Below are 14,952 nucleotides of genomic sequence, written 5' to 3' on the forward strand. Positions count from 1 at the left end.
GCATCACTGGAATTCGCCCTTGCCAAGAGGAATATAGCTCAAGTATTGGGGACTGGGGATATGCCTAAATATCAGAGATGGTCCAATGACATGACATGGATAATGTGATGATTGCTGAGAAATATGTTTTTAAACACACGGGTTGCCCCACGAAATGGGATCACACATGTGCTAAGTGGAATGTATCACGTGATGAAATATGTGTATCTCCATCAGACGAACTGCGTAAAGCTGAGTTACACATTGATCTTCTTCCTACCTAATGCTGTACAGAGAATGTGTTTTGCTTGTAAGAATGGACATTCGTTCTTTTACCATTGTATTTCTTTACTCTGCGGCCTCGTGGCCACTCACTGTACTATCACAACTGTTTAATAAAAAGAGAATTAAAACAAAAAAAACATTTGTCAAGCAGGATAAGTAATTTTGTAGTCATGCAGTGGCGTAAAACCATTTAATGACTGATATTAGTATGTGGTGTGTAATAGAAAGGCAGATATATGAGATTTGTAAAGAACTACTCAACAAAATAATATAATTTTGCTTGCGCTTTTACTATGTCAGCATTGTTAAAACAGGCCACAATAACTGTGTCAGTTGTCAATGCATGTGGGCAGATTTTAATTAAAATGCACCCCCTACCAGCACAAAAGGTGAGCTTGGCATCAATTTAGGCACAGATTAGGTTTTTGACACACTATGTTAATGGCTATTGATGGCGGACAAGCCTGGGAATAACTATTGTTAATCCAATGCAAATTATTTGCACACTTTTCTTTTTTTCTACTGCAGCAATGTTCAGCTTTTTTGTGTACTGTACTTTGGCCTGCACCAGAAGAAGAGCCAGCACAATACCGACACACATGGACAACCCTGTTAGATAATGGCATATTTGTACATCCCTGTCATGTACGAAGAGGCCTTTTATTCCACGGGTCTTTCCCTGGTGGCCAGTTTTGAAAGCCTGGCGCCGCTCTAGGTGCCTCTGTCTCTTACTCCAGCTTCCTAAATATAACTGCAGCAGGCACAGGAAGGCTTCAAGAGAGAAGGAAAGAGAGGGGGGAGGGTAAGGTAGAGAGAAAGAGATAAGAGAAACAGAAAAAGAAAGAGAGAAGGAGAGAGCTGATGGATTGATGGATGGATGGATGGATGGATGTAGTGGGTGCTGGTTTATGCATTTTTACCAGGGCTGCTTTTGGTTCCATAACCCAGCCCTGATTGCTGGAACCCACCACACCTCCTTTTTAGGTTGAGCCTAGTGCAACGTGCATGCGCTGCCCTAGGAGATGACCTTTAGAAATTGGTCAGCTCTTTTCAAGCACCCGTGCTTGTGCTGGCATCCACCTCGCAGGAGCAAACAGCGGCGCGCAGGGGCCATCTGTTTTCAATTAGCGTGGCAGCGCGTGCTTGCTCCTCCACTGCCTGTCTCACCCTCGCTCTCTGCCAATTACTGTGCTTCCAATAATTTCCGAACCTCTTATTCTGCTCACAATATGTATGTTTTTCACCATATCTTTAGCGTGGCCGCGTGCGCTTGTTTTTTTATATGTAGCAGCTGAACTTAAAATAATCGTACTTGTTCTAATTCAATTTGTAAAAATTCCTCTGAGAAGCGGGTTTGTTTCCCCGTTTTTTTTTGCTCCTTTCCACAGAAGATTCATATTCAAACAGACCGATGTCAGCCGCTCGCGCATTCTCATGGACCCATGACGAATGAAACCCTAACAAGAGTGCTCAATCAGATTGCTGTTCGAACATGAAGTAACTAAGGCCAGCCAATCGAGGTGTGATTTGGGTAATTACAAACAATGTGGCTGTTTGTTTTTTTGGGTGAGGGAGCAGCAACATAGCTGATCGGCTGTTTCCTCGCTGCCCAGTAAAAATGTCTTTTTTGAAACAGCCAGCTCATCGCTACATGTCAAAACATTTTCAAATATTTTGCCATCAAGCTCCAAACAGCCACAGAATATATGTCTTTCCTTTGAACATTTGAACTCGCTTTAGCATTACGTTTACGTTATTTACTGACTTTATTGTATGCTTCAATAAATCCGAGGTGAATTCAGTTTTATTCATTTGTGCACTTAATGCACAGTTAAAAAGCTACATTCACTGGAGCCCTTGTTGGGGGGGAGGACTGCTTTAAGATAAACGAGTTACAGCCAGCTCTGTGCGTAACCTGTTGGTCACAGGTTTCCTTCTTGGCAGACTAGACTCCCCCTTTCATCCTTCTGAGGTTGATAAAATGAATACCATTGTGTCTTGTAACAGGATTGCATATTATTCACACGCCACAAAGTAATGCAGTTTCTGGTGTTATATTTGAACAATAGTCCGTTTTTATTTTTCTCTACTTAAGAAATAGTTATTTTTAAGATAGATTACATCGATGTATTGCATGCCTGTTACACATAGTGTGCAGTTTTAAAGAAAGTTGCCACAAAATGTCCTGATATTGTAGAAATTCATAGACAGTGACAAATTCCTTTACAAATGGTTTGTTCATCAGTTCTCGGAATCGTATGACCTATTCTGCCTAGATGTATGTGTGTTCTTCTGAGTATGTGGCACAGAAGGAGACCCCCTTCCCTGACAGGGTAAAGACATGCATTAAAATACCCTTTGCAGCTTTGCAGCCCGCTCCTGCAGAATACAGATATTTCCCCCGTTGTCATTTATGTGAGACACGGTTAAACAAGTCGCCAAATAAACAAGCATTGACATAGCCAATAGGTCTCACCTTTGGGACCTTATAAGGGTTTAGTTATCCAACACAATATCCTTGGTGCAACAACATGAACTGTTGCATTGCTAAACACTTATAAGGTCCCAAAGGCGAGACCTATTGGCTATGCCAATGCTTGTTGTTGTTGTTGTTGTTAGTTAAATGCCCCCCCATCCACCTAATCTCCTCAAAACCCCACTCCAGTGAAAGGCATTTCACACTACCCTTTTGATGGTGTTAATAACACTGGCTTGTTACGATCCTTTCCTAGAGTACTTCGGTATGAAACAACCCTTGCAGGGCTATCCTGATGCCAAACCACACAAGAAATAATTGTTATAGATAACATAACAAGTTTCCAAGGTAGGTTGGTTTGCAAAAGCAATAACAGGATATTTGTAGGAAAATACAGGGCATTCTTGCTGTACTGCAGAATAAATGTTAAGTGAATAAAGTAATGCATGTGGGTGAGACTTCACTCTTGTGACTGTATGTAAGAATGTTGAGCACAAAAATATCATGCTACAAAAATATTGTAGCCAGAATATGACTACTAAAATTATGTGAAGTACAATGTAGAGTAATATTGATGCACTTTTCTTAACTTCACTTCAACGTACCTTAAAGATACCTATAATATCAGGTTACATAGATGTGCAGTTAGGAATAGTATGTCTATCAATATCTATAGGAGCTTATCCTCACTATGGGCCTTAATATGATGTCGGTCGGAACGCCACTGACCCTTGGCCCTTGGTGGCTGTCCGACTGACTGACAGACCCTCAGAGGTCAGGGGGAAGTCCACCAACCTCCGACAGATCCGAGATTCAGTCAGGGCAGTGGTTGGACTCTTATACCTAGAATAGCGACGGTCCCGAGACAGGCGCCACCTTTGGGATTATGATACCCCTTTCCCACAGCCCTTTCATGAAAAGGCTGCCAGAAAGGGACTTTGAGGGCCCAAAAGCAGGGCCCCTATCCCTCATGGGCTACAGTAAAGTGTCCCAGGGGGCACATGTAGTGCCCCCATGCACCTCCATGCATCGTGTTTCATGCACTACATGGTGCATGACACATAGGCCCACATGCATCAAGCATTTTTGGAGTCGCAAACGGTGCGATTCCTTAAAATCGGCCGTTTGCGATTCCAAAAGTGCTGTTTGGGATGCATCATGCTATTTTAGAAATTTAGCAACTTAGCGATTTCTTAAATGCTATGCATCATTTAAAAAAAATGTGCGATTTTTCAAATTGGAAGTGCAAATTACCACGAAGTTCAACCTCGTGGTAATTTGCGAAATTGTTTAAAAATGCACAAAAATGCATTTTTTAAACTGTTAAGTTACAGACACACATGTCCTTAGGACATGTGTGTATGTAACTTATACTGAAAAGTACATTTCATGGGTGCAGGGGAAGGGTCATTTGGACCCCCCTCTCCACCCTTGAAATGCATTGATGAATTGCGATTTCAAATTGCGAATTCGCAATTCCCATTCATTCCTATGGGCATTTTGGCCCATAGGAATGAATGGGAATTGCGAATTCGCAATTGAAAATTCGCATTTTTTATGCGATTCGGTAAAAATAGCGATTTTTACCGAATTGCAAAAAAAATGCCAAAATATTCATGCATAGGCTTTTGCGATTTCTAAATTGCGAATCGCTATTTTTCGCAATTTAGAAATCGCAAAAGCCGATATTGATGCATGTGGGCCTTTGTGCATGGATGTGCACAGAGGTCTCATTTACACTGCAGCTTGTGCTGCAACCCTTTTCCTGTGCCACAGCACAAGCTGCCATGTAAATAAGCACTTTCCGACCACCAACCCAGCGGTCACATCGAAATGCGGCAATCGGACCACTGGCTGGTTGTCGGGTGGTCTCCTGACTGCCACAATAGTGGTCAGCGGTCCGAACAACCACTATCCTAATCAGGCCCTATATTTGAATAGTACGAATCTTAACCCGTATACCACCCTTTTCACCAAGCTTTCTCCCTTCCTTTTCTGTAATTGTGACAACACCAAACTTTAGACAAAAGCAGTCCTAACTACCTTACTTAACTCAGTCCTAACGAGCACAATAGCCCTTACACCTTTCCATATAGTAACCCTTCACACCATCCTTTTCTCTTACCCTTATTGTAATCAGGCCACTAGAAATGATCTAACCCAATTTTCTCCCTAAATTCATCCCATATCTCAATCCATACCAAAGTACATTTATTTTTTTCACAAATTGTTCAACCTCCTTTTTAGCGGCTAACAACTTGTAACAAGAACTTTGAATTTTCTTGACACATTTATTTGTGTTACAGCTTTTGATTATATGGTTTTAATTAAAATCTACTGGCGCATCCTGTATCATATTTAAACAACAGGAGAGATAGGGCTCAGAGTCACTCCTCTTCCCCTTAGTATCACTTATAAACAACAAAAGAGTGACTAACGGCGCAAAGAAAGTAGTGAAAAATAGACTCTGAAATTTGCAGCCAAATATAAACTCTAGACCAAAAAAGATACAAAAAAGGGTGTGTAAACAGTGGGATAAATCATAGTTAAAAAGGAACCCTTACTCACCAACATGGTTGGTGACACACTTCATCATTGGGTTCCACCAAGGAGACAGAGTGTCTCCTTGGTGTGCTACCACGCCTGACTTACAGCGGAGCTGGTTGTTATTGGGCGTGTGAAGTGGTGTCCAAAATAGTGAATGGTGAGTTAAAAGATAGCAAGCTGATCCCAACACTAACTTTAATAAAGGGCCAGCCAGCTATCATTAAAACATAGGGGAATCGGACACTAGTGGTTGTGAATTTGAACCAAATGTGTCCTTAAAAAAGTAAAAAGGTCGACATGTTTCTGCTTTAGTGCTTAACTAAGCAAAGCTTTCTTCAGGGCCAAGTGAAAACCCCAGGCGGTATACGCACGCTAAGGCGTACCCTGACCTTGGGGGTGTGTGTATATGTATTGGTAAAACTCACGGTTCTACCCCTTTGGGCTCTCCTGATATTTCCAAGGACCCCAACTCTGGAAGAAAGGAAATATTTAATCAGGCAGCACGACATCTAGTCTATCCTTTCAGTCACATTTTACAAATATATTGTAGAGTGTAAAACCACCCACAAGACCATTTGCAGTGGATCATTCCAGACAAAGAGAAAAAGAACCCGAACACCTTTAGGTGCCCTCTTAAAAAAAAAACAAGATATATAGGTACTGTGCTGTTGAGGCACAGGGTCAGACTGATTTGCATATGGCCATGTCTGAACTGGGGTGGCAGAGTGAGCTAAAGAATGGTGATGGATTAAACCCAGATCAGTTGACTGGGGGTGAGTGTTTGATTTGCTCAAATGCTCCGTCCATCATCCCCTTTTGTATCGCTTTGGGTAAATTTAACACCGGCGCTGGCGGCAGCAGGATGCCTTTGCTACAAAGCTCATCTTGACCTCCTGACTCTGAGTCACGGAAGTTAAGAATGTAGCAAATATGCCCTGCTGCTGCCGGTGGTGAATCCTAAATGTTACATTAACACGTAGCAGCCACAGCTACAAACTCCGAGACGGCCCCGGGAGCAGAATGCAGGGCACACTGCCACTCCTCGAAATAGAATCAAGCTAGAAGGAAAATGAAATACTGTCGTGGGAAAAGTCAGTTTAGCAACTTCTGCACAGCTTTCAGTGAGATTTAATGCGATAGGAAAAAACGACAATGATGCATGGCATTGCTGGAACAGTAAATTTAAATATGGTTAAAAAAAAAAACATGTGGCAGCCTGTCAGAAGTGCCAGTGCTAGCAATTAAGTGCGTGTGCTGAGCACCGGAAAGCACCGGCTCAAATTAAGCACTGTACTGGACACAATGGATATTTGTTTTTGGGGGGTGAAGGTCAGGACCCCTAGTGTTGTCAACACCTACAGGGGGCATTCATACATTTTTAATATCTTTCCTTTCCTGGACTCTTGGTCAATTGGGCATCTAAGAAGAACAATGTCAGCCCTCCCAGGGAATGGAAAATAATAGCGGCCATTTTGCTTTTTTGTCACTCCTACCCAAAGGATGTGGGCTGTTTTGGGATACCCCCTTGGCATGCATCTTGACACATGGGACACCAACGTTGCCCTTCTACCATGGATTTCTGTTTGGGGATCAATGCATCGAACATGACCACATGACCCCTGACCGGGAATCTCACCACATACCAGGAAATATATATTTAAGTGGGATCAGGCCCCCAGAGCCTGAGTCAATCGCCTCAGGGAGTATATTGTCATTTGATTAGCCCACTATAGCCAAATATGTGCTTTTTGTGCACTCAACATATTTTTTATTTTTAGCAATGTTCTATTTTAGGTCTGGTTTTAACCAAGACCTTTTCATTTCACTACAATTATATGTATAACTAGCTTACCCGTTGTGCGTTGTTGTGATCTCAGAAGAAAGGAAACTCGTTATGATAACATTAAATTTACATTGTGTCATTGTTATTGAAACTTATAAATTTTATTTTTGAAAACATTTCTAAGTGTGGCTTGAGCAGTGCGTCCTAGATTGGCTTCCAATCTTGATTCTGGTTGCTCTCCTGTTTCATTCTAGCGGACTTGAGCAGTGCGCAATTGATCGTTTTCCAATCTTGATTCTCGTTGCTCTCCTGTTTCATTCGAGCGGGCTTGAGCAGTGCGTAATCGTTCTGTTTCCAATCTTGATTCTCGTTGCTTGTTCGTTTGACAAGAACGGGCTTGAGCAGTGAGTACTCGATCGGCTTCCAATCTTGATTCTCTTTGCTCGTTCGTTTGAGAATTACGGGATTGAGCAGTTTGGATTCGAACAGCATTACGGGCTTGAGCAGTTTGTACTTGAACAGCTTCTAATCTTGCTTCCCTTTGCTCGTCTGTTTCTGAAGCTGGTAATGCCTTTTTCTTTCGTGCTTCTAATGTCGATCGACAATCGATTTCCGTTTGAGGGTCATAACTGTCGACGATGCTCGCAAGTTCGCTGTCTATTTCAGTATTCAAAAGGTTATGAGGGCCCTGGGGGCCGATTTAAAAAAAAAAAATGACAGAAACCATCGTGGGAGTGTACTCAACAACTTCCCAAAGTTTCATGGTGATCGGATGAATGGTATAGTAATGCATAAAGGACAAACAGACAGACAGACATACTTTCGTTTTTAATATATATAGATATACTGAATTATAGAGGTTTTCAGCAACCCTTCTTCATTCATTGGTCTTTTATTGCATCACCCACATTTTCTGGTGCCCACTACAGCTTACAGCATGAGGCAATGGGTCAGCCCACTTTTACCATTGTCTAATTTTATTAAGAATGAAGGCATTTTATTTTTAAATGGTCTTTTAGCCAGCCCTCTTTAACCATTGGTGTTGTTGTGTCACGGACATTTGCCTTCGCCCACTGCTGCATATATTATGCAACTGTAAGCATTCATTGTGTGTGATTGAACTCAATATATAAAGAAGCTTTCAGCCAGCCCTCTACTTCTGTTGTTCTTGTTGTGTCATTGATGTTTGATTTTGGCCCACCGCAGCATGGGTTTTTGAGCCAGCTCACATTAGCCAATGGCTAATTTTATTATGAGTAATTGCAATTTTCTCTTTCACAAAGAGCATATCCTGTCACAAAGTAGTTCCAATCAGTGCCAAAGATTACTGTGATAATATGTGTTTCTTTGAGGCCAAAATATTAACATTTTCGCTTGCCTTCGCGTGAGTGCCTGCACATTTTAGTTTGCCTCTTGTAAATGTTGTGAGTTGAAGTATTTCTTTTTCTTTATTTTTTCTTGAAGATTTTTCCGGAAGGTATCAAACTAATATATGTATTGTCAGTTTAGTTGTTTTAATTGTTAATTGATTCAATTGTATTTCTTGTCTCAATCGCTTTTGCAATACACTCTCAGTTAAACAGCATTACATTGTATTCTCATTTCAGCTCGTATCAATCACACATCATGCTCAGTCTGTTTCTACAAACACCTTTCTCCATTCTACCTGACCCACAATATTGGAGCAGTTTTCGCCATTTATCAGAGATGATGTTTCAGTGAAAAATTGCTACACAGTCCCTAGCTCAAACAATAGAGGAAAGCTCTGAGAGGGGTTCTGAATCTGAGGCAGAGGATAATGAATCTAATGTGTTCGTGTATAAAAAATAAATAAAACGTTGAAATTTAAAAGAAAAAAAAAGAATGTTGACATGATTTTTCAGCTGGCAGTTCTGTCCGATGATGACTCGTCTTCTACTGAATCTGTGCAGCCTAGAGATTGTGGGAGTGTTGCCCAATGTAGACTGCATGCAGGTAACATGCGTCCCACAAGGAGAGTGCTCACCTTGCCGCCCCCTCATAGATTTCAGGCAGAAAGTCAACCATTCACTACAAATGCTGGATGTAAAGTCAGCACTGGATTCTTTTGCCTATGGACTACTTTCCTCTTTTTGTGGAAGGTGTGTTCCTTGAAGAAATTGTACACAGATTAGATATGATTGCCAACAGTTTTTGAGGAAGCATGAAAGCACTCTGTTGCCTCATTTGAAAGCACACCTGTGGACTCCCAGTTCGCTTGGGAAGTTGAAAACAAGCATTTGCAATGCAATAGGTCTCACATTAGGAAAGTTTGAGCTCTTGGTATTGTAAATGACACATTTTTTATTTATGTGTTGGTTTTGAAAATAGCGAAATTAATAGCTTTGTCATTTACAATGCCAATAGTTTTAACTTTCGTAAATGTGACCCCTATAGCGTTTGCAATGCAATATGTGTTGTATTTACATGACTTAGATGTATTGATATTAGAAAGAACAATGGCTTTTAATTTTTTTAAATAATTAATACTTAAATAAAAGTTATTGTAATTTTTAATGGCAATAGCTAAAACTTTGTAAATAACTTTTGTGAATATTATGTTCAGTGTATTTTATTGTGACGAAAATCCAAGAACAGAAGTGAAATATTAACATCTTTTTGTGACATTTGTAATAAAGCTTGAAACATTGAGAGAACATATTTGAACCAGTTGTTGTTGAATGGTTGGACAGATTGATGCTGTGGTGGCGCTGAGTGATGTTATGGCATCGGCGAGTGAAGCTGTGGTGTTCAGTGATGCTGTGGAGGCACATAGTGATGTTTTGGTGCCCCTGAGTGATGTTGTGGTGGTGCTGAGTGATGCTGTGGTGATGCAAAAGATAGATAGAGGGAGGGCGATAGATAGATAGAGGGAGGGCGATAGATAGATAGAGGGAGGGCGATAGATAGATAGAGGGAGGGCGATAGATAGATAGACAGATAGATAGAGTGAGGGCGATAGATAGATAGATAGATAGATAGATAGATAGATAGATAGATAGATAGATAGATAGATAGATAGATAGATAGATAGATAGATAGATAGATAGATAGATAAATAGATAGAGTGAGAGTGATAGATAGATAGAGTGAGGGCGATAGATAGATAGACAGAGAGATAGAGTGAGGGCGATAGATAGATAGACAGAAAGATAGATAGATAGATAGATAGATAGATAGATAGATAGATAGATAGATAGATAGATAGATAGATAGATAGATAGATAGAAAGATAGATAGATGGATAGATCGAGTGAGGGCAATAGATAGATAGAGTGAGGGCAATAGATAGATAGAGTGAGGGTGATAGATAGGTAGAGTGAGTGAGGGCGGTAGATAGAGTGAGGGCGATAGATAGAGTGAGAGTGATAGATAGAGTGAGTGAGGGCGATAGATAGAGTGTGGGCGATAGATAGATAGATAGATAGATAGATAGATAGATAGATAGATAGATAGATAGATAGATAGATAGATAGATAGATAGGTAGATAGATAGATAGATAGATAGATAGATAGATAGATAGATAGATAGATAGATAGATAGATAGATAGATAGATAGATAGATAGATAGATAGATAGATAGATAGATAGATAGATAGATAGATAGATAGATAGATAGATAGATAGATAGATAGATAGATAGATAGAGTGAGGGTGATAGATATAGTGAGGGCGATAGATAGAGTGAGGGCGATAGACAGATAGATATAGTGAGGGCATTAGATAGATAGATAGACAGAGTGAGGACGTTAGATAGATAGATAGAGTGAGGACGTTAGATAGATAGATAGAGTGAGGGCGCTAGATAGATAGATAGATAGATAGATAGATAGATAGATAGATAGATAGATAGATAGATAGATAAATAGATAGATAGATAGATAGATAGATAGATAGATAGATAGATAGATAGATAGATAGATAGATAGATAGATAGATAGATAGATAGGAGTGAGGGTGATAGATAGATAGAGTGAGGGTGATAGATAGATAGACTGAGGGTGATAGATAGATAGATAGATAGATAGATAGATAGATAGATAGATAGATAGATAGATAGATAGATAGACAGATAGATAGAGTGAGGGCGATATATAGAGTGAGGGCGATAGATAGATAGATAGATAGATAGATAGATAGATAGATAGATAGATAGATAGATAGATAGATAGATAGATAGATAGATAGATAGATAGATAGATAGATAGATAGATAGATAGATAGATAGATAGATAGATAGATAGATAGATAGATAGATAGATAGATAGATAGATAGATAAATAGATAGAGTGAGGGCGATAGATAGATAGAGTGAGGGCAACTAAAAAGGGGGAAAAGAAAAGTACCTATGTCTTCTTGGTGCAGTACCTGGTAGCAGGATAATTATGAATCAGTATGGTCATCTCGCCTATGGATAATTTGCCTTCTAACGAGGATAACTTTATTTCTTCTTTTTAGATTGCATTTTAAATAAATTATGTTTATTGTCACATAGGAATTGGTTTTAATTGAATGTTTTTTTATTGTAAGTAGAAATAATAAAGAAATCACTTTTGCAACACAGGGGAGGAAGGGGACACAGAAGCAAGACAGGGCAGGGCAGTGCGGGGGCATGAAAGCAACACGGTATGAGTAGAGGGGACATGGAAGCAACACAGGTGAGGGCGAGGTGGGGACACAGAAGCAATACAGTGGAAGGTCAAAGCAAAACCATCATGGAGAAGCATATAAGTGATGGCAACAGGGTGGTGGATGGGATCAGGCTGCAGCACAAGAGGGGAGGGAAATACACATGGTAGGGGCCTCAAAAACATACGTTCTCTGTATGTTCTTACACACGCACAAAAAAAGTAGTTCCCCAACATTAAGTACAGACGCCAGGCAAACACACAAATGGAAAAGAGGCAATGCTCCACGAGAGGAACAAACACAAGACTGAAAAGCTAGGACACAAATAGAAACGGGCAAATTGGAGTGACAGGGAATGCCAAACAATGGTAAGCAATGGGCTCCAAGCCACACCATACACTTGATAAACCACAAAAAACATCAGGACAGAAAGAGCATACGCGATCCAGTTTGCTCGACTTAAACATGCATGTACATTAAGCAGTAGGGATGGTAGTGTTGAAATGCTCCCGTCCAAAAGGTAACCCGTGGCATGTACGGATTTGGCTTATTGCACCCCAGGGTGCACATGCTGGTAAAGATGAAATCAGAACACACACATTTGCATCTACTTGCCATAACTGAGGCTCGACAACTTGGGCATGATCTGTTTGATGGTAAACTAAATTTGTTTTTAAGAATAATGTTCTTATAAAAAGGAGAAAAAGCAAGGAAGCCCTTAAACACATCCCCAAATAAACAGAGCAAACATAGTCTGTAAAAATGAGTCAAAGAAGATGCCTTCAGCAGGAAACGCTGGGCTGGATGAAAAATTGATGAAGAAACTCGGCCATAATAAATGAAGTGTCTGCAGATATACCCTCTGCCAAGTACTCAATATTCTATTCAAACAAGTAAAACAAGCATTTGCCGCGCGGCCGTGAAAGGCACACGGCTGCACGGCAGCGAAAGTGAAAGTGATCGCGATCAAGGGCTCAGCAACAGCGCGAGCTTGTGCGGCAAAAGTGACAGCACCCGAGGCAGCTGTGCACATCACACGTGCGATTGTGCGCATGCTAGTGAGCTGATCGCCACGAAAGAAGCATTTCTCAGAGCACCTACGAAAGTCTCGGCCAGACCAGCGCATGCGCTGGATCAGGCCGAGACCTAAAAACGACAGTGAGAGTAATCAGTTCCAATATGAGTAGTTATTCTCCAAAGGGACATCCACCATCCCTGAAGGATCAGGGAAACATTTTCACGCCCAATTTTCCTTTGAGAGTGGGAAGTAATAACTCCTAAATCGAGGACAGACCTTCAGATTTAGAAGACTGACGTAATTCCCCTTTTCCCCTGATCGACTGTGATCTAGAAGAGTTGATTGATTAGTACTCATGAATGGAAAAGTGAATGTGAGTGTCTCTTATTTTTAGTAACGAATTCAAGAGACCATCTCGAAGGTTCCATGAAAGAGTAAATTTTCTTCATGAACGAGGACAGTACCCCATTTAAACAAAACTCCTTTATTGGGAACCTTTGGCAGTGGCATCACAATGTATTTTTCTAGAGAAGAACATTGTCAGAGGCAGAGACTACAGGAGGTTTAATGGGTGTGGAATAAAAAGCTCTGAACATATGAAATGCTGAAATGAAGACTAGTCCGGTAAATGATCAGTTCTTGGCTTACCTTATAACCGTGCTTCCAACCTCGCAGTACGATTCTCTACAAAAGATGGTTTTCACACAAAAAGGGTTAGGAAGGTTCACTAAATGGATGATAAAAACAGCGCTTTTCTTCACTGGAAGAGCCATTATGATGTTGAAAAATCCAGGAGGTCTATGTAGTACGATTTGTCAAAAACAATAGAAATAAATTTGCGAAAGAGAGGGCTTCCGCAAGCAGCCACCATAATTCATTGCTGTACAATGCTCATGACCCGTAAGGAGCAATACACTACACCTCATGATTCACAAGCTTTATAAATGATCTGCTCCTCTGTGCCCCACCCTTGTTCATTGTAATCCGAAAATTCACCTTTATAGGTGGCAGATTGAACATACTTGTATATTATGTGGTCACCATCTTGGATACACTCTAGGAACAACCCCTACATAAATAGTGGTCTGCCCGTTACGTATGGCGCTGCCATGAACTGTGACCTCTGTGCTCCACTTCTCTGACACAACTCAACATGTGAACGTCTAATTTGGTTGTTAGATCTTTTGGTGCTTATCAAGGGCTCCAAGGGAAAGATGGGGTTGGTCTTAATAAAAAAAAATTGCGATGGAATTCCATAGGAAAACCATAATCTTCACTAAACCGGTTAAAAATGGTAACCATGCAAATCGTGTAGATTCCAGCTATGCTGCTTCTCATTGTTTATGACTTTGACAGTTGTGCTGCATTATACATGCACTATTACTATGAAGAAGAAAAAAACGTTCCCCAAAAAAAAGTCAACAGGAACATTATTCTGAACTGTTGGAGTAAATATACAATTGGCAATTGCTGAAACACAGAGAGAGGTGTTATCATATTTACAATGCTAGGTCTAAGATCAAGACACTTGGAAACACAGCCTGTTGGTGGACCATTTCAAACAAGCGATATCTAGGTGGAAAAATGCGCCCCCCCCTGCAAGGGTGCCTGGTGGATGTTAACGTGAGTAAAAGGAGATAGAACGAGTGTGTCCAATCCCCTAACCATCATGGTGGGTGCACATACACTGCTACACTGGACAAGGTGCGTTTAGGGCAAGACACGACCAAGTGAAGCGCACTCAGAATAAGAAACAATGAAAAGGCAGGAGTAAAGAGTGCCCAGGTAAAGAAGAACAAGGAAGCACAAGACAATAAAGAGATGGCACACTAACACAGTGAATACGTAATAGGGAGTAAATACGCACCTCCACTCAAGCCAGACTGGCTTGTAAGACAAATATAGTACAGACAAACGGTGTGTCCCTAATGGAGACGAAAACAGAAGTTGGGGGGGGTACAGAGCAGGAATATCGCCGCAAAAATATCGCCTAACATAAATATCGCCGCAAAAATATCTACAGGAAGAAATATCGATGACAAAAATATCGTCTGACCAAAATATCGACAGACAGGTAAGTAATATCGTTAACATTAATATAGTTGTAATAAATATCGTTTACAAAAACATAGTTTACAATAATATCGTTTTTTAAATAATTATAAGTAATGTAGTGTTTTTAATGATTATTTTTAGTCAAAGTACTATTTTTAGTA

The sequence above is a fragment of the Lissotriton vulgaris genome, chromosome 2_1, assembly GCF_964263255.1.
Source record: "Lissotriton vulgaris chromosome 2_1, aLisVul1.2, whole genome shotgun sequence".
Taxonomy (NCBI): Eukaryota; Metazoa; Chordata; class Amphibia; order Caudata; family Salamandridae; genus Lissotriton; species Lissotriton vulgaris.